Source organism: Macaca thibetana, chromosome 6, assembly GCF_024542745.1.
Source record: "Macaca thibetana thibetana isolate TM-01 chromosome 6, ASM2454274v1, whole genome shotgun sequence".
In the NCBI taxonomy this organism is placed as follows: domain Eukaryota; kingdom Metazoa; phylum Chordata; class Mammalia; order Primates; family Cercopithecidae; genus Macaca; species Macaca thibetana.
In genome coordinates, this window is record NC_065583.1 from 10,489,288 (window position 1) to 10,507,486 (window position 18,199).

At 38.7% G+C, this 18,199-nt stretch overlaps 1 protein-coding gene and 1 pseudogene across 1 annotated transcript in view; both read right to left on the reverse strand.

Moving 5' to 3' along the window:
* The window catches only part of RANBP17 (RAN binding protein 17), a 431,565-nt gene that overhangs the window by 34,398 nt on the left and 378,968 nt on the right, over positions 1-18,199 (reverse strand). The window lies entirely within an intron of this gene.
* LOC126956976 (ubiquitin carboxyl-terminal hydrolase 12-like) lies at positions 12,606-14,053 on the reverse strand (annotated as a pseudogene).

The window sequence follows — 18,199 nt, forward strand, 5'->3', positions numbered from 1 at the left end:
TTGAGGGCAGGAATTTGTTTTTTTGAGACAGAGTTTCATTATTGTCACCCAGGCTAGAGTGCAATGGCGTGATCTCGGCTCACTGCAACCTCCGCCTCCTGGGTTTAAGTGATTCTCCTGCTTCAGCCTCCTGAGTAGCTGAGATTATAGGTGCACGCCACCACACCCGGCTAATTTTTGTATTTCTAGTAGAGATGGGGTTTCTCCATGTTGGCCAGACTGATCTTGAACTCCTGACCTCAGGTGATTCACCCACCTCGGCCTCCCAAAGTACTGGGATTACAGGTGTGAGCCACCGTACCCGGCCAGGAATTTGTCTTATATAACTCTTTGAATCCAGTGTCTATTATAGGGTCTGGCCTAGAGACACATAAATAAATGATTCCTGGATTGAATAGGCAGATTTTCCCATCTGCGACCTTAACAACCTCTTTTCAGTTCAAGTGACTGTTTATTAAGTATCTACTTAGTGCAAAGTGTAAGTATCTACTTAGTGCAAAGTGCTCTGTTTTACAGGAAACAGTGTTCTAACCTCATTCTGGTGTCAAAGAACTCACGGTTTAGTGTGCAAGTCACTGTAGCATAATGCTGTGTAAAAATGACAAATTGAGGATTTTGCGGGAGGGATCATATTTAGATGGGGATCAAGGAGAGTTTGGTGAAGAAGGCAGCACCTGATATGGGTTTCAAAAGATTATTCCAATTAGACATAAGGAAGGATACTTTTCAGGTAGAGGGATTAGCACAAGGCAACAATGTGGTGGGATTTTGGAACCACACAGTTCTGGTTTCAAGTCCCATCTTTGCCAATTACTTGCTGTGTTGCTGATCTGAAAGAGCTACTTCACTTTTTTTCACCATTTATAAAAGACCTTGCAGAGTTGAATGAGAAGACAATGACAAGAAGTTCATTAGTAATAAAAACAGCTGACATTTATTAAGAGCTTACTATGAGTTACTGTGTTAACTGCTTTACATAAGTTATTATTTTTAATTCTCACACAGCACTATAATAGTTACTGTTATTATTTCTATTTACAGATGAGGACACTGAATTTTAGGGAGCTTAGGTGACTTGTCCATTGTCACACAGCTAGAAGATTGCACAGCCAAGGTATGAAAATAAACAAGAAGTTGGACTCTGGATCTGTACTCTTTTTGAAAATTTTATTGTATTTTTTATTTTTTTGTTTCAGTAATTTTTGGGGAATAGGTGGTTTTTGGTTACATGAATAAGTCCCTTAGTGGTAGTTTCTGAGATTCTGGTGTACCCGTCACCCAAGCAATGTATACTCTACCCATTATGTAGTCTTTTATCCTTCACCCCACCTACCTTCCTTCTACCTGAGTCCCCAAAGTCCACTGTATCATTCTCATGCCTTTGCGTTCTCATAGCTTAGCTCCCACTTATCAATGGGAACATACGACATTTGTTTTTTCTGGATCTGTATTCTTAACCACTACATTAAAACTAGGCAATAAGCAAAAATATATGTAAGCACCAAACACCTTTTTGTTGTTGTTGAGATAGGTTCTCACTCTGTCACCAAGGCTAGAGTGCAGTGGTGTGATCTTGGCTCACTGCAGCCTTGACCTCCTGAGCTCAACTGATCCTCCCACCTCAGCCTCCCAAGTAGCTGGGAGTGTAGGTGTGCACCACCATGCCTGGCTACTTTTTGTATTTTTTGTAGAAGTAGGGTTTTGCAAGTTGCTCAGGTTGGCCTTGAACTCCTGGGCTCAAGCGATCTGCTAGCCTCAGCCTCCCAAACTGCTGGGATTATAGACATGTGCTACCAGGCCCAGGCTAGAACGCCTTCTTAAATCACAATGGGCACTCAAAACATGGCAGTAACTACTGGTTTGCCTCATGGTAAAAAGAGAAGGGTATATTCAAGAAGTAGAACTTTTGATTTCAGAGGGAGAATGTGTAGAGGATATGTAAGAGAAGGCTGACAGAGCAGGTGGAGGATCTTACTTGAGGGCATCCAATAGCAGAGTGTAACATTTATATTTAATATGAAAGGTTAATGGAGCTGTTATTGACAAGTAAGTGACATGACAGAGCAACCATTTATTATCTCCTTTGTACACTAAAATTATTAACTCATTTACTTGTAACAACTACTTTGTATAGTAAGTATAATTTGCATTTTAAATGAGAAAACTGAAGCTTAGAGATTAAGTTGCTTATCAGAAGTCCATGGTTTTGAATCAGCATGACACCACCCACATTTTTTGGCTACCGACAACATTTGCACATGATCCCTGGGAGTTCATGATTAGTAAGAGAAACAGTTAACAAGAGCAACAATTAAAATGGTGAATAGGTAGACTCAGAAGAGGAGAAGTAGACTTAGAGAGTAGGGTTGGGAAGCAGATTATAAAATTCCTAAGGGAGTAGTTTCTCATTCATCTTATTCATCTCTGAGGTTCTGAGACATATGTACGTCTGACATAGATTACAGGTGAAATATCAGCAGAATTAATTAAAGAATGCGTAGCTAAAGGTAACCTCAGAAAGTTTTCTTAGAAGAAAGTCTTGAGTTGTGTTTAGTAATAATGCCCAGCATTGATAAAACACTACAGTTTAAAAGCTCACATTTATCATTTTAGAGAGAAATGTCATGAAAAATAGAAAGAGGGAAGTTTTGGGGCAAGTTTTGAAGTACAGTCATATGCATTTAACACAGAGGAAAACGGTATCTAATATAGGATCATGAGGGATGAGGAGTTGAATGGAGGTCTTAAAGACAGCCGTGGACTATAGTTCTGGAAAACTGTGGAATTACAAAGCTTTTAAGAAAGGAGCTTTTCCAAAGGTTGGTTAATGGATACAAAAGTATAGCCAGATAAGAGGATTAAGTTGTACTGTTCTGTAGCACTAATAAGGTGACTATAATGAACAACTGGTTATATATTTTCAAGTAGCTAAAAGAGCAGATTTTGAATGTTCTCAACACAAAGAAATGATAAATGTTTGCAGTGATGGATACCCTAAATGGTCATTACACAGTGTATACCTATATCAAATATCACATGGTACTCCATAAATATATGAAATTATCATGTGTCAATTAAAAATAATGAAAGCCAAAAATAGAGTTTCCCTCCTAAAGACATGGCATTTGATTAATCAAATAACTAATTAATTAGTTAATTTATTCTTCATCTCTCCATATTAACTGGGTTACTTTGCAGAAAAGGGAGCTTTGGTTTTACAACTCTGGGATGTAGCATAATATAAGTGGAAAATGTCTGGGCCTAAAAGTCAAACACAGACTTGTTGAGCCTGGTTGCTTTTCTCTTTTCCTTCATATTTCTACATTTCAAGTACCAATCATGAAAGTACATGGATTAAGTAACCCTACATCTACAAAGATAAGCAGGAAGCAGATATGGTTCCCCTCACCAGTGAAAAGCAATATGCTATCAATCATATAAAAATTATAAAGACTTCACATAGATTTGGTGACCACATGCCATGCAGGTTGCATTAAAAGGTTCCAATCTACTGAGTCAGCTGTGAAAAAGCCAGGTAAACACTTTAGACACGAAGATTGCAGCATATATCCTTGCAATAAAAGCAAGAAGAGCTTCCATTATGGTTGATTTATGGTTGAGTACTTTGAAAAAGATAAATGTTATTTCAGGGTAGATTTTAAAGTGTGGAATCATAAGGATTACAGGGCATTTGGTCAAAAACAGAATGAATGGTGCTGAAGACTATGTATAACTATTGGTTTTCTTTATTTGCAGCTCAAGATACTATGTGAGATTCAAATAATGATACTTTCCAGACTAAAAACATAGGCAGAAGTCATGAATTTTCATATTTTGTCCTAGTTCTTGGTGTTCAAAATATTTTAAAAGGGATTACATCTGTAATTTTGGAAATAATTTTTAAGCCTAATAGGCATTTTGTCCTCTCTAGCAACTTGTTGTGTGGCACTGAAAACAATCAGGTGCTCCTCTTCTCCTGGAACCAGTCTCCACAGGAAGCACATGCATCATTAATAGCCCACTGCTCACTAAGACCCATCATTGAAAGCTGTGCTGAAAAGTTAACTGTATAGGAAAGAATTGCTTAACTGAGAGTCAGGAAGAATGAGGCTGAGTTGAAATCTGCCTTCAGCTCAAAACTTGTCACTACAACACAAAGGAGAATGAAGGTCTTAGAAAAATATAGTCTGAAGGGCAATTTCAGAGACAAAAGGTCTATTTGGGTGGGGAAGTGGTTTTGGAAATAGGTGAGTTTAGGTTTGAATCTATTATTTCCTAGATGTTTGACTTCTTGAGCTTCAGGTGTGCCTCTGTAAAATGTGATTAATATTACCTGCTTTGTAAGGTTTGGCATTAAGTGTGCAAAAACTGTAACACAGCACCCAACACATTTGTTTTCCTGGCTACTTCAATCCCTAAACACCAAAGCTCTCTTCTCTCTTTAGGTGTTTTGTCCTTTTTTTTTTTTTTTTTTTTTTTTTTTGGGTGGGGGGTGAAACTAATGTGTGAAATCTCTAAGTTCTAAATATTTCCTAAATGTGTCACTCCCATATTACATTCATACCACATGACATCCAATTCAATAATGTGTTCAAAATAACAACATATCCTCTTTTATTCTTTATATAAGTTTTATTAATAATGAACTTCATGGGAAATGATCTAGTCATTCCTAGTTGGTTCAACTTTCTTTCTGCTTGCCCTTACCTTTCCTTGTTTAGGCTTTTAGCCTACCCTTTACTTCTGCCTGAAATGCACCTATCCCTGCTATGACTAATCTTAAAGGCCTTCCTCCATCAGTTCTAAAATAGCTACATTTAGACACTCTCTATCCAACACCCCACTTTGTTTTTTAAATTTGTCACAAATTTATAGGGTACATGTGAAGTTTTGTTATACGTATATAACGCTTTCTGATCAATATATGGTACTTAGGCTGTCACCTGACTACATTTTTGTTAACTATAGTCACCCTACTCTGCTATCAAACATTGAATTTATTCCTTCCATCTTGCCATGTTTGTACCTTTAAACCTACTTCTCTTCATCCTTTCCCTTGCCCCTCACTCACCCTTTTGTCTCTGTTATCTATCTGTTTCTTTTTTTTTTTTGAGACAGAGTCTTGCTCTGTTGCCCAGGGTGAAATGCAGTGATCTTGGCTCACTGCAATCTCTGCCTCCTGGGTTCAAGCTATTCTTACTTCAGCCTCCTGAGTAGCTGCCACCACAGGTGTGTGTGCCACCATGCCCAGATAATTTCTTTTTTTTTTTTTTTTTTTTTGAGACGGAGTCTCACTGTGTCACCCAGGCTGGAGTGCAGTGGCATGATCTTGGCTTACTGCAACCTCTGCCTCCCGAGTTCAAGTGATTCTCCTGCCTCAGCCTCCTGAGTAGCTGGGATTACAAGTGCCTGCCACCATGCCTGACTCATTTTTGTATTTTTAGTAGAGACAGGGTTTCACTATGTTGGCCAGGCTGGTCTCCTGACCTCAAATGATCTGCCCACCTGGGCCTCCCAAAGTGCTGGGATTACAGGTGTGAGCCACTGTGCCCCACCTAATTTTTGTATTTATTTATTTATTTATTTATTTTTGAGTCAGAGTCTCGCTCTGTTGCCCAGGCTGGAGTGCAGTGGCGCAATCTTGGTTCATCACAACCTCCACCTCCCAGGTTCAAGCCATTCTGCTGCAGCCTCCTGAGTACCTGGGATTACAGGCGTCCGCCATCACACCCAGTTAATTTTTGTACTTTTAGTAGAGATGGGTTTCACCATGTTGGCCAGGCTGGTCTCAAACTCCTAACCTCAAGTGATCCACTGACCTCAGCCTCCCAAAGTGCCGGGATTACAGGCGTGAGCCACCATGTCTGAACCTTGTTATCTATCTTTCCATTCTCTACCTCCATGTGATTAAATTTTTGAGCTCCCACATATGAATGAGAACATGTGGTATCTGTCTGTCTTTGCCTGGTTTATTTCAGTTAAGATAAAGACCTCCAGTTCCATTTATGTTGCTACAAAAGACATTATTTCATTCTTTTTATGGCTGAACAGTATTCCATTGTGTATATATTCACATTTTCTTTATCCATTCATCTATTGATAGATACTTAGGTTGATTCTATGTCTTTGCTACTGCGAATACTGATGTAATAAACATATGAGTGAGGCATCCCTGTGATATACTGACTTATTTTCCTTTGAGTATACTCCCAGTAGTAGGACTGCTGGATTGAATAGTAATTCTATTTTTAGTTTTTTGAGAAATCTCCATACTGCTTTCCATAGTGGCTGTATTAGTTTACATTCCCACCAACAGTGTACGAGTTTCCTTTTCTCTGCATCCTTGACAACATCTGTTCTTTTTTGCCTTTTTAATAATAGCCATTCTCACAGGGGTAAGATGGTATCTCACTGTGGTTTTGATTTGCATTTCACTGATGATTAGTGATGTTGAACATTTTTTCACATACATCTTGGCTGTTTGTGTATCTTCTTTTGAGAAATGTCTATTCATGTCATTTGCCCAGTTTTAAAGGGAATTATTTGTTTTTTCCTATTGAATTGAGTTCCTTATATATTCTGGATATTAGTCTCCTGTTAGATGAATAGTTTATAAATATTCTCTTCCATTCAACAGATTGTCTGTTTACTCTGTTGGTTATTTCTTTTGTGATTCAGAAGTTTTTAGTTTAATGAAGTCCCATTTGTCTAATTTTTGTTTTTGTTGCTGTATTTTTGAGGTCTTTGTCATAAATTTTTTGCCTAGATCAATGTTCAGAAGAGTTTTCCCTAGGTTTTCTTCCAGTATTTATTTTTTTTTTTTAAACAGTTTTGGGCTTTAAGTCTTTAATCCATTTTGAGTTGATTTTTATATATGGTGAGACAGGGGTCCAGTTTCATTCTTCTGCATACGGCTATCCAATTTTTCCAGCACCATTTTATTGGAGAGACTGTCCTTTCCCCATTGTGTATGCTTGTCAGCTTTGTTGAAGATCAGTTGGCTGTAAGTACGTGACTTGATTTCTGGGCTCTCTATTCTGTTCCATTGGTCTATGTGTCTATTTTCATACCAGTATCATGTTGCTTTGGTTACTATAGCCTTGTAATATATTTTGAAGTCAGGTAATGCAATGCCTACAAGCTTAGTTCTGGTTGGTCAAGATTACTTTGGCTCTTCAGGCTCTTTTATGGTTCCATATGAATTGTACAATTTAAAAAAAAATTCTGTGAAGAAGGATGGCATTTTGATAGGGATTGCATCGAATCTATACACTGCTTTGGGCAATATGGTCATTTTAAAAATATTAATTCTTCTGATCCATGAGCATAGGATGTTTTTCCATTTATTTGTGTCATCTTCAACTTCTTTCATCAGTGTTTTGTAGTTTTCCTTGTACAGATCTTTCACCTTCTTGGTTAAATGCATTCCTAGGGGTGTGTGTGTATGTGTATATATTTATTTTTTATTTTTTTTATTTTTGAGATGGAGTTTTTCTCTTGTTGCCAAGGCTGGAGTGCAATGGAGTGATCTCGGCTCAATGCAACCTCCGTTTCCTGGGTTCAAGCGATTCTCCTGCCTCAGCCTCCTGAGTAACTGGGATTACAGGAATGCGCCACCATGCCTGGCTAATTTTGTATTTTTAGTAGAGATGGGGTTTCTCCATGTTGGTCAGGCTGGTCTCGAACTCCCGACCTCGGGTGATCTGCCCACCTCAGCTTCCCAAAGTGTTGGGATTACAGGCGTGAGCCACCGTGCCTGGCTTCCTAGGTATTTTATAGCTATTGTAAATGGCATTGCCTACTTGATTTCATTCTCAGATCATTATTGGTATATAGAAATACTATTGGTTTTTGTACAATGATTTTCTATCCTGTAACTTTTGTGCATTCATTTATCAAATCTAAGTTTCTTGAAATCTTTAGGTTTTCTGGATATAAGATCTATCATCAGCAAAGAAGGACAATTTGACTTTCACTTTTCCAATCCAGATGCCTTTTATTTCTTCTCTTGCCTCACTGCTCTGGCTAGGACTTTTAGTACTATGTTGAATAAGAGTGGTGAAAATGGGAATCCTTGTCTTGTTTCAGTTCTTGAAGGGAATGCTTTCAACTTTTCCCCATTCAGTATGATTTTGGCTGTGGGTTTGTCATACGTGGCCTTTATTGGTTTGAGGTATGTTCCTTCTATGCCTAGTTTGTTGAGGGTTTTTATCATGAAGGATGCTGAATTTTATCAAACAGTTTTTCTGCATCTATTCAGATGTTGATACGGGTTTTTGTCCTTAATTTTGTTGATGTGATGTATCACATTTAATGATTTGTGTACGTTGAATTAACATTGCATTCCTGGGATAAATCTCACTTGATCATTGTGTATGATCTTTTGGATATGCTGTTGGCTTTGATTAGCTAGCATTTTGTTGAGGATTTCTGCACCTATGTTCATACTGGCCTGTAGTTTTCTTTTTTTGTTGCATCCTTGTCTGATATTGGTATCAGGGTGATAGTGTCCTCACAGAATGGGTTAGGGAGAGTTCCCTCCTCCTCAATTTTTTGGAACAGTTTCAGGAGGACTGGTATTAGTTCTTCTTTGTATATTTGGTTTTGTATGTTTGTACGTCTGGATTTGAATCCATCTGGTCTTGAGTTTTTTTTTGCTGGGTTTTTTTTTTTTTTTTAAATTACTGATTTGATCTCACTAGCTGTTACTGGTCTGTTCAGGTCTTCTATTTCTTCCTGGTTCAATCTCAGAACCTTGTATGTTTCCAGGAACTTATCCAATTTTTTCTAGGCTTTCTAGTTGGTGAGCATATCGTTGTTCACAACAGTCTCTGATGATCTTTCATATTTCTGTGGTATCAGTTGTAACATCTCCTTTTTCATTTCTGATTTAATTTGGGTCTTTTCTTGGTTAGTCTAGCTAGTGGTTTACCTATTTTGTTTACCTTTTTGAAGAAGAACCAACTTTTTGTTGTGTTGATCCTTTGTATTTTTTATTTCTTAGTCTCTATTTCATTTAGTTCTGCTCTGATCTTTACTATTTCTTTTCTATTGGTAATTTTGGGTTTGGTTTTTCCTTGCTTTTCTAGCTCCCTGAGGTGCACTGTGAGATTGTTAATTTGTAATCTTTCCACTTTTTTGGATATTAGCATTTATTGCTATAAACTTCCTTCTTTTTTTCCACAAATAAACCAACTTTAATAGATATTATTTTGTATCTACATAGAGCCTTCTTCAAGAACCTTAAATGCTTTACAGACATTATCTCTAATGAATCCCCACAATAACCCTACGAGTAGGTATTACTCCCATTTTAAAAGACAGGGAGACTGAAGCACAGAGAAGTTAAGTGACTTGCCCAAGGTCACACAGTTAAATTTACTGAAGAGCCAGGACACGAGCGCTTTAGCTTCTCAGCTCCCAAATACCTCATGATAGAATCTTTAATAAAAAGTGTTTTTAAGGAAAGTATCAAGAGTAGTTATGTTATGAAAATGAGGTCTTTCTACTGCCATCAAGGAAAGAAAAAACCCTATACTGATGGTTAGAGGCCACAAGACCCATATAATACAACATTTCCTTCTTTCCCTATTCCCAAGCCTCCTGGTTCCTGTCTTAAATAATCTTTTAAAGGTAAAATTTCCAAGACAGAAGCCATGTGACTTAAGAAGTGGGATTTAATTTAGAATATTTACTTTTAGTTAAAATAATTTATAGAATTTATTTCAATATACAAAATATGGGACAGCCATCCCAACAATCATGTACATAGTTACATAGCAATCAGCCACCATTTACAACTTAAACCAGTCCCTCATTTTAATCACAACCAACATACAGCCACACAATGCTTTCTTCATGGGTCACTTTTCTTACTATACCTGTATTTTTTTCCCTAACCCTGACCCTATATGTTTTACAAGTATATTGAGTTTTTGATAAACTTCAAAACATTTTACTTAGATCCAGCTGCATTAAGAAGAAAAAGTAAATGTAAAACTGTCACTCCACAGTCCCTGCCCTGACAAATCATACTATGAAGTATGGTGTGATGTGAACAAAGTATGTGACTACCAGGAACTCAATACATATACTAGAACTTGCTTTAATATGAAATTTAACTTGGCTTTTACTGCACGTTTTTTTAAATGCAAAAATGTAAAAACAAACACAACATAGTATTTCGATGCTGTACCTTTATGCAAATGACTTCATCTATCTTTCTTAAACATGTTGTGATGTAGCTAATGTTAAAACTGACACAGCTTCACTTTCTTCTTTTTCTCTGCACTGAAAGCTGCAGAAATACAGCTTTAATTTCAAGACAATTTGGTTTAAGCCCTTAAAATAAAAAGCGTACCTCCACTTCTACTGCCCTGACTTTCCCCACATGGTTGATTGTGATTCTCTGTGTCGTATTGGTAGATCGGGCAGGCTATATATAATTTGTACAAAACATCTCTAGCCAGGATAAGGCTTTATAAACTATCTTAAGAGAAACTTGTCAAAATACTTTCGATATTTAGCACAAACACTAATTTTTTTTTTTTTGAGACGGAGTCTCACTCTGTCGCCCAGGCTGGAGTGCAGTGGTGCAATCTCGGCTCACTGCAAGCTCCGCTTCCCGGGTTCACGCCATTCTCCTGCTTCAACCTCCCGAGTAGCTGGAATTACAGGCGCCTGCCACCACGCCCAGCTAATTTTTTGTATTTTTAGTAGAGACGGGGTTTCACCTTGTTAGCCCAGGTGGTCTCGATCTCCTGACCTGGTCATCCGCCTGCCTCGGCCTCCCAAAGTGCTGGGATTACAGGCGTGAGCCACCACGCCTGGCCACAAATACTAAATATTATAATTTTCTCCCAGCACATCTGTTTAAGCAGCCCAATTACCTAAGTCACCCTGTTAAAGGTCTGCTTATGGAACAAATAGGTGAAGTCATTTCCTGAGCCAAAAGATACCGATAATAAATGTTAATAACAGCAGCAGACTAAAATATTCCTTTTTGTTGTTTGTTTTCCATAGTCAACAGTTTTAGCAAAAGAACTGTAGAAAATGACAGATTTTTTTAAAAAAAATTTACTGCCTGAAAAGAGTTTGATAAAGAACATCCAAGGCCTGATTGCTATTATTCTGAATATAACTTTGGATAATTTTCTGCAAGTTACATTTGGCTACTGTCAGACAACTTACTGATGCATGGAAAAATGTCCGAAAAAACTGCAATAGTTTGCATACATTTTATGTTACATATATTACTTCTTAAAACCCCCAACAGAATTAAGTCTCAGCAAACACAAATTTTAATTTCTGAACACCCTTCCAGTAGGATCTGTAAAGGTAGGGGGAACAGGAGGAAGGACTTGTTTTTTGTATTCCTAGTCTACTTGATTAAAATTTAATCTTCAAAGGGTTTGTTTAGCTCACTATCCAGACTGCTAGGGTTATGATGAACATTATTACTTCTTTCCAGGGTAAAAAAATGACATCTGAAAATAACATAAATGCTATGACATGATTTTTCCAAGCATGACCTCAACTTGAAACATTAGAATATTTAAGAATTCTAAAGATTGGTATACCACCACTGCACCAGAATTTTTAATTATTCCAACAATTACAGAATGTTTTTTTTTTGAGACAGAGTCTCGCTCTGTTGCCCAGGCTGGAGTGCAGTGGCATGATCTTGGCTCACTGCAACCTCCACCCCCTGGGTTCCAGTGATTCTCCCGCCTCAGCCTCCCAAATAGCTGGGATTACAGGCGCGTGCCACCATGCCCGGCTAATTTTTTGTATTTTTAGTAGAGACTGGGTTTCACCATGTTAGCCAGGATGGTCTCAATCTCCCGACCTCGTGATCTGCCCACCTCGGTCTCCTAAAGCGTTGGGATTACAGGCGTGAGCCACCGCGCCTGGTCAGGAATTTTTCTTTATAGTTTGTTAATTTTATGAAACTAAAGCTGAAGAAAATAAGTGATTTAGAAACCAAAATAAAAGGATTTGGCCAGAGATATCAGTTCCTCCTGAAAAAGGATATTTACCTCCTCTCATTGCAGTTTTTCTCAAGATATCTTACTGATTTCAGATAGAATTTAAAATTCACCTTAAAAATAGAAACAGACAAAAGGACTACTTAAACTGACATTAACTAATAAAAATATGCTCAAATTTACTGACAGAATCATGGGCACTTCATATAATACTTAGACTCTACCAGTTTTAAGTAAAATAAATAAGGAAAAAATTATGATTGCAAAGCCAGTTTTTCCCCTTGGGGAAACAAAAAGCCACTTTTGACCAATTGCTCCCTACATATATTATTATAAGCTTCTTCAGAGAAGCAAAACATCTTTGTCTTCCTGACACTGTATCTAGCATGTTAGTTTTTACATCAGGAAGGCAACTGCGAGTGTTGGGCCCAAAAGTATTTCTGGTTTACTCTCGAAAAGACCACCGAATATGCTTCTATACACACTGAACCAGGCAAATTTATTCAGTGTGTTCGACATCATCTCCTTATCAATACAGCACAGATTCCGATTCTTTCTACTGCACCCCCAAGGAATTCACAGCATTATTGGTACAATTAATAAAGAGAAAACGCGTGACAATGACTAGAAGGCTGTTTTACAAGAGGAGCTGGTATCTCTGATTTCACCTCCTTGTTGAATGGAACTGTACAGACAGCATGATACCTGAGCAAATAAATCAACTACCATGATGGGAAGGGCTTGTCAATCCATCGTCTTTGCTTTATCGTGTGCAAAGTGTGCTACTGCCCCCTGAGCTTCCTGCATTTCTCTTTTCTTGGAAAAATCAGTGCTTGATCCTTTCCAAAATAACCAGAGAAGAAATGAGGCAGAAAGTATCTCTTTATCACGGTTCCCCCTCAGGCCCGAGACTGATAGAAAAGGATGTAACCAGACTCAGAGTTCTTTGAGATATCTGATGTCAGCCCGTAGACTTCTTCAATAGCTTGTACATCTATTTTTTCTGCAATGTCATCATCAAACAACAACCAAAAATCATGACTCTTAACTGTTGCAATATAATGGCCTCGATTAGGACCAATGCTGACAATGAGGCTGCACACACCCTCCATACTTTCATATGAAGCAAATCTACAAATAAGTCTTCCACAGTGAACCACAACAGCAACAAGGCTGTACATTCTGTCTGGATTGGTGGTGTCACCTGAAGTGTTAAATAGATGAAGTTTTAAAGGAAAAACTACCTGGTAAGAGAGTTTTGTATATCGATGAAGCTGATCCATATATTTAAATTTCTTCAGGTGTAGAGCTGGAATCATGGGCAGTTTAACTTTCATCTGTTTGTGTGCTTCCTGTTTGCTGTGACACTCTTCACAGTAATACTTGTATTCACTGCATAGAGTTTCTGTGTTGCTGAAAGTCCTTAAGCAGTGAGTAATTGATGTATTTTGTTCCACGTTAACAGAAAGTTCTAAAAAATCTTCATCTTTACTAGTTTCACAAGTAAGACATCTGGTTTCACTAGTTAATGTTCCCTGAAAAAAATCTCATGAACCCACGTTGGGTCTAGGGTGCTGTCATTATTTTCATTATTAATATTACCATTAGGTAGGCGACCATTTTGTTTTTCCTGCTTTCTCTCTCCTTGTAAAATATCAGCAATTGCATTCAGTAGGTAATTTAAGAACTCATGGGCATCTTGTCGCATGCAGTTGTCAAAAAGCTCATTTTCTTTCTGTAATCTTGTGATGAACTTCTTAGGAGGTATTACTCCAACCTTTTTCTTCTGAGTGGCTATGCTATGGAAGAAATCTGCTAAGCATGTAAGAAGGATCTCCTTTTTCCTAGGTTGACTCTTATATGCAAGAACTTTTTCCCGAAATGGACGACAAAAATAAAGTGCTTGAAGAACTGAATTGCAGTAGCAGGTATTCCCCAAACTGACTAATCCAAAAGAGTGCTCATTGACCGGAAACTGTTCTGGACCAATCTTTTTCTAATGCTGAAGCATTGGCGCCCATGGTACAGATGGAGGTGAATTTGGAGACTATCATTAGTTTTTCCATCTGGCCAGCGCCAACTTCTACCCAATCACAGTGGCGGGGCGGGCGCAGGAGGAGGGGAGCCGGGCCGCCTGCTCACACCGCAGCCCCGCCCACCGAGCCCGCCGGGCCGCTGCGGCAGTCGTTGCTACAGGCGCTCAGGCCTATAAACTTACCTTTTTTTTTTTTTTGAGACGGAGTCTCGCTCTGTTGCCCAGGCTGGAGTGCAGTGGCCGGATCTCAGCTCACTGCAAGCTCTGCCTCCCAGGTTCACGCCATTCTCCTGCCTCAGCCTCCCGAGTAGCTGGGATTACAGGTGCCTGCCACCTCGCCCAGCTAATTTTTTTTTGTATTTTTAGTAGAGACGGGGTTTCACCGTGTTAGCCAGGATGGTCTCGATCTCCTGACCTCGTGATCCGCCCGTCTCGGCCTCCCAAAGTGCTGGGATTACAGGCTTGAGCCACCGCGCCCGGCCAAACTTACTTCTTAGCACTGCTTTTGCTATATCCCACAGGTTTTGGTATGCTGTGTTTCCATTTTCATTTGTTTCAAGAAGTTTTTTAAAATTTCCACTATAATTTTTCATTGACCCAGTGATTATTTGGGAGCGAGTTGTTTAATTTCCATTTATTTGTATAGTTTCTAAGTTCCTCTTGGTATTGATTTCTGGTTTTATTCCATTGTGGTCTGAGAAGATACCTGATATGATTTCAATTTTTAAAAATTTGTTGGGCTGGGTGCGGTGGCTCATGCCTGTAATTCCAGCACTTTGGGAGGCCAAGGTGAGCAGATTGCTTGAGTCCAGGAGTTTGAGACCAGCCTGGACAACAAAGCAAAAACTCGTCTCTAAAAAAAAAAAAGTTGGGCTTGGGGGCACATGCCTGTACTCCCAGCTACTTGGGAGGCTAAGGCAGGAGAATTGCTTGAGCTTGGGAACTCAAGGCTGCAGTGAGCCATGACCATGTCACTGTGCTCCAGCTTGGGTGACAAAGTGAGACCCTGTCTCTAAAGAAAATTTTTGTTGAGACCTGTTTTGTGGCTTAACATATGGTCTATCCTAGAGAATGCTCCATGCTCCGATGAAAAGAATGTATATTCTATAGTTGAGTAGATTCTGTAGCTCTGTTAGGTCCATCTGGTCTAAAGTCCAGTTTAAATGCAAAGTGTCTTTGTTGACTTTCTGTCTAGATGATGTTTAATGCTGAGAGTGGGACGTTGAAGTCCTCCACTAGTATTATATTGTAGTGTCTCTCTTCAAATTTAGTCATTTTAGAAATCCAGGTGTTCCAGTGTTGGGTACACACCTGTTTAGAACTGTTATATCCTCTTGCTGGATTGATCCCTTTATCATTATATAATGATCTTCTTTGTCTTTTTCCCCCTTTTGTTCTTGATGTAAAGTCTGTTTTATCTGATAAAAGGGTAGCTATTCCTGTTCACTTTTGGTTTTTGTTGTGTGGATTATCTTTTTCCATCTCTTTACTTTCACTCTATATGTGTTGACTGCTAAGGTGAGTTTCTTGTAAGCAGTATATAGTTCGATCAGGTTTCTTTTTCTAATCCATTCAGTCATTATATATCTTTTTAACTAGATAATTTAATCCATTTATGTTCAAGGCTATTACTGGTATGTGAAGGTTTGTTCCTGTCATATTGTTAATTGTTTTCTGGTTGTTTTACATATTCTTTTTTCCTGTCCTTTTCTCTTACTAATTGTTGTGGCTTGGTGAATTTCTGTAGTGGTACCATTTTAGTCCTTTCTTCTCTTTGTGTGATTGCTTAACCAGTGAATTTTACACTCTTGTGTGTTTTCATGATGGTAAATGTCATCCTTTGTTTTCAGGTTTAGGACTCCCTTGAGCATTTATTGTGGCTGCAGTGGTAGCAAACAAATTCCCTTAGCATTTGCTTCTCTTGTAAAGACTTTATTTCTCCTTCATTTACAAAGGTTAATTTTACTGGATATAGTATTCTTGGCCAGTTTTTCTTTCTGTACTTTGAATATATCATCCCATTGTCTTCCGGCCTGTAAAGCTTCTGCTGAGAAATCCACTGTTAGCCTGATGGGGTTCCTTTTGTAAGTAACTAGATGCTTTTCTTTTGCAGTTTTAAGGATTTGCTCTTTAAGTTTTACTTTAGATATTCTGACTATAATGTACCATGGAAAAGACCCTTCTGCATTGTATCTTCCTAGGGATCACTGAGTTTCCTGTATGTGAATGTCTACATTTCTTGTAATAAATGGAAATTTTTCTTCTATTATTTCTGTAAATGGGCTTTCTAATCCTTTGTCTCTTTGATCTCATGGATGCTGGCAATTTGAATATTCAATCACTTTATGTTGTTTCATATGTCATGAAGGCTTTGTTCATTCTTATTCTTTCAAAATTTTTTTTGTTTGACTGGATTATTTGAAAAAGTCCTGTCTTCAAGTTCTGAGATTTTCTTCTGCCTTATCTAGCCTATTGTTGAAGCTTTCAAATGTATTTTGTATTTCCCTCAATGAATTCTTCAGTTCCAGAATTTCTATTTATTTATTTATTTTTTAAATCTCTTTGGTAATGTTCTCATTCATATCCTGAATTGTATTTGTATTGTTTCTCAGATTTCTCTTATAACACACTGAGCTGCTTTAAAGTCAGCATTTTGAATTCTTTATCTGGTATTTTGAAAATTTCTTTTTGAGTAAGATCTATTGCTGGAGAATTACTGTGTTCCTTGGATGGTGTCATATTTTCTTGCTTTTTCATGTTTCCTGTGGCCTTATGTTGATATCTGCCCATCCAGTTTAACAGTCGCTTTTTCTTATTTTTGAATTTACTTTCATAGGGGAGGCATTTTTCCTGAAGAAGTATCTGTGGTATTGGTTGGGTAGGGCACTTTGGCTTTGATTCTGGATATATGCAGTAGTGTAGTGTGTAATATTATTTCTTTGGCTGTAAGTAGAATTAGCGCTGTCTATAATTTTCTTGGAGGGTTAGGGTGCAGTTATTAGTGGAAGCTGTGGCAAATTTGTGCTGGGAGCTGGGAAGCCAGGTAGATCTCAGTCTTCAGGCCCTAGTCATGACAATGGTGGGATGAATGTGCCTGTCTTTGTGCCCCATTGTGTTGGCAGTTACGAGCAAGCTGATTCTCGGGCCTCCAGGTGGCTTGCACATATGCTGGTAGCAGCAGTGGTGGGCTGGGTGGGCGAGCAGATTCTAGGGTCCTTGGGTGGCCCATGTAGCGTGGGTGATGGAAGTAGGAGTGGTAGGATGACCCTCTGGGTCTTGAGTGGTGCAGGCTGGGTGAGTGCAGCTCTCTGGGTGGACACCGGGGAATGTCAGCAGGAATTCTCAGGACGTGGAGATACAAGGGCTGTAGTTACCAGGGTCAGATGCAGTCCTGTGATGGCTGCACTCCTCAAATGGCACCCTGCTGTACCTGTTCAGGTCTAGAAGGGTGAGTGACCCAGCACAAGTTCCCTGGCTGGTGCAATGCCTTTATAGGGTCTTCAAATCACTGCTCATGCTAATGTTAAGAGTTCATAAGGGTAGAAAAGCTTTCATGTGATTAGGATTGCAGTAGTCTGTGGCAGGCATGTGGACTGCCTAAGTTCTCTCATTTACCCTTTTCTCTGCAATACTGAGCCTCTCTGGGCTTCTGGCCAATCTTGGCCGAGCTGGCTGCTTGCTTCCTTCTCTTTCTGTGCCTTGAATGTTTCCTGTGAGTTCTGTATAGGACTCTAGTCTTCTCTTCTAGATGTTCTATTCGAGGTATAAGATTATCTATTAATAATTTTGGTTCTTCCTTCAGGAGAGAGCAGGTGTCTGATGTCTTCAGTCAGCCATCTTGACTTATTCTTTTTCCACCACCCAATTTTAATTCTTTGTTTAGTGCATATAATGACTTGATTTTTTTGGTATGTGTATTTGCCTGTTCAATTATTGCTTGTCTCTTCCCACTAGAATGCAAGCTTTCATGTGAGCAGAAATCTTATCTGTCTTGTTTCCTTCAGTACTGCCAAGGTTTAGAAAGGTACTTGGTATATAGTATATGCACAACTGATAATTACTGAATGAAGGAATTCAGAGCCATCAGTAAGAGCAGATTTTTAAAGACACTCTGCTTGGTGTCTGTGTATAAGAGTTTGGGGTTGGGGTGGGCAGAGAATGGATGGATGATTAAAAA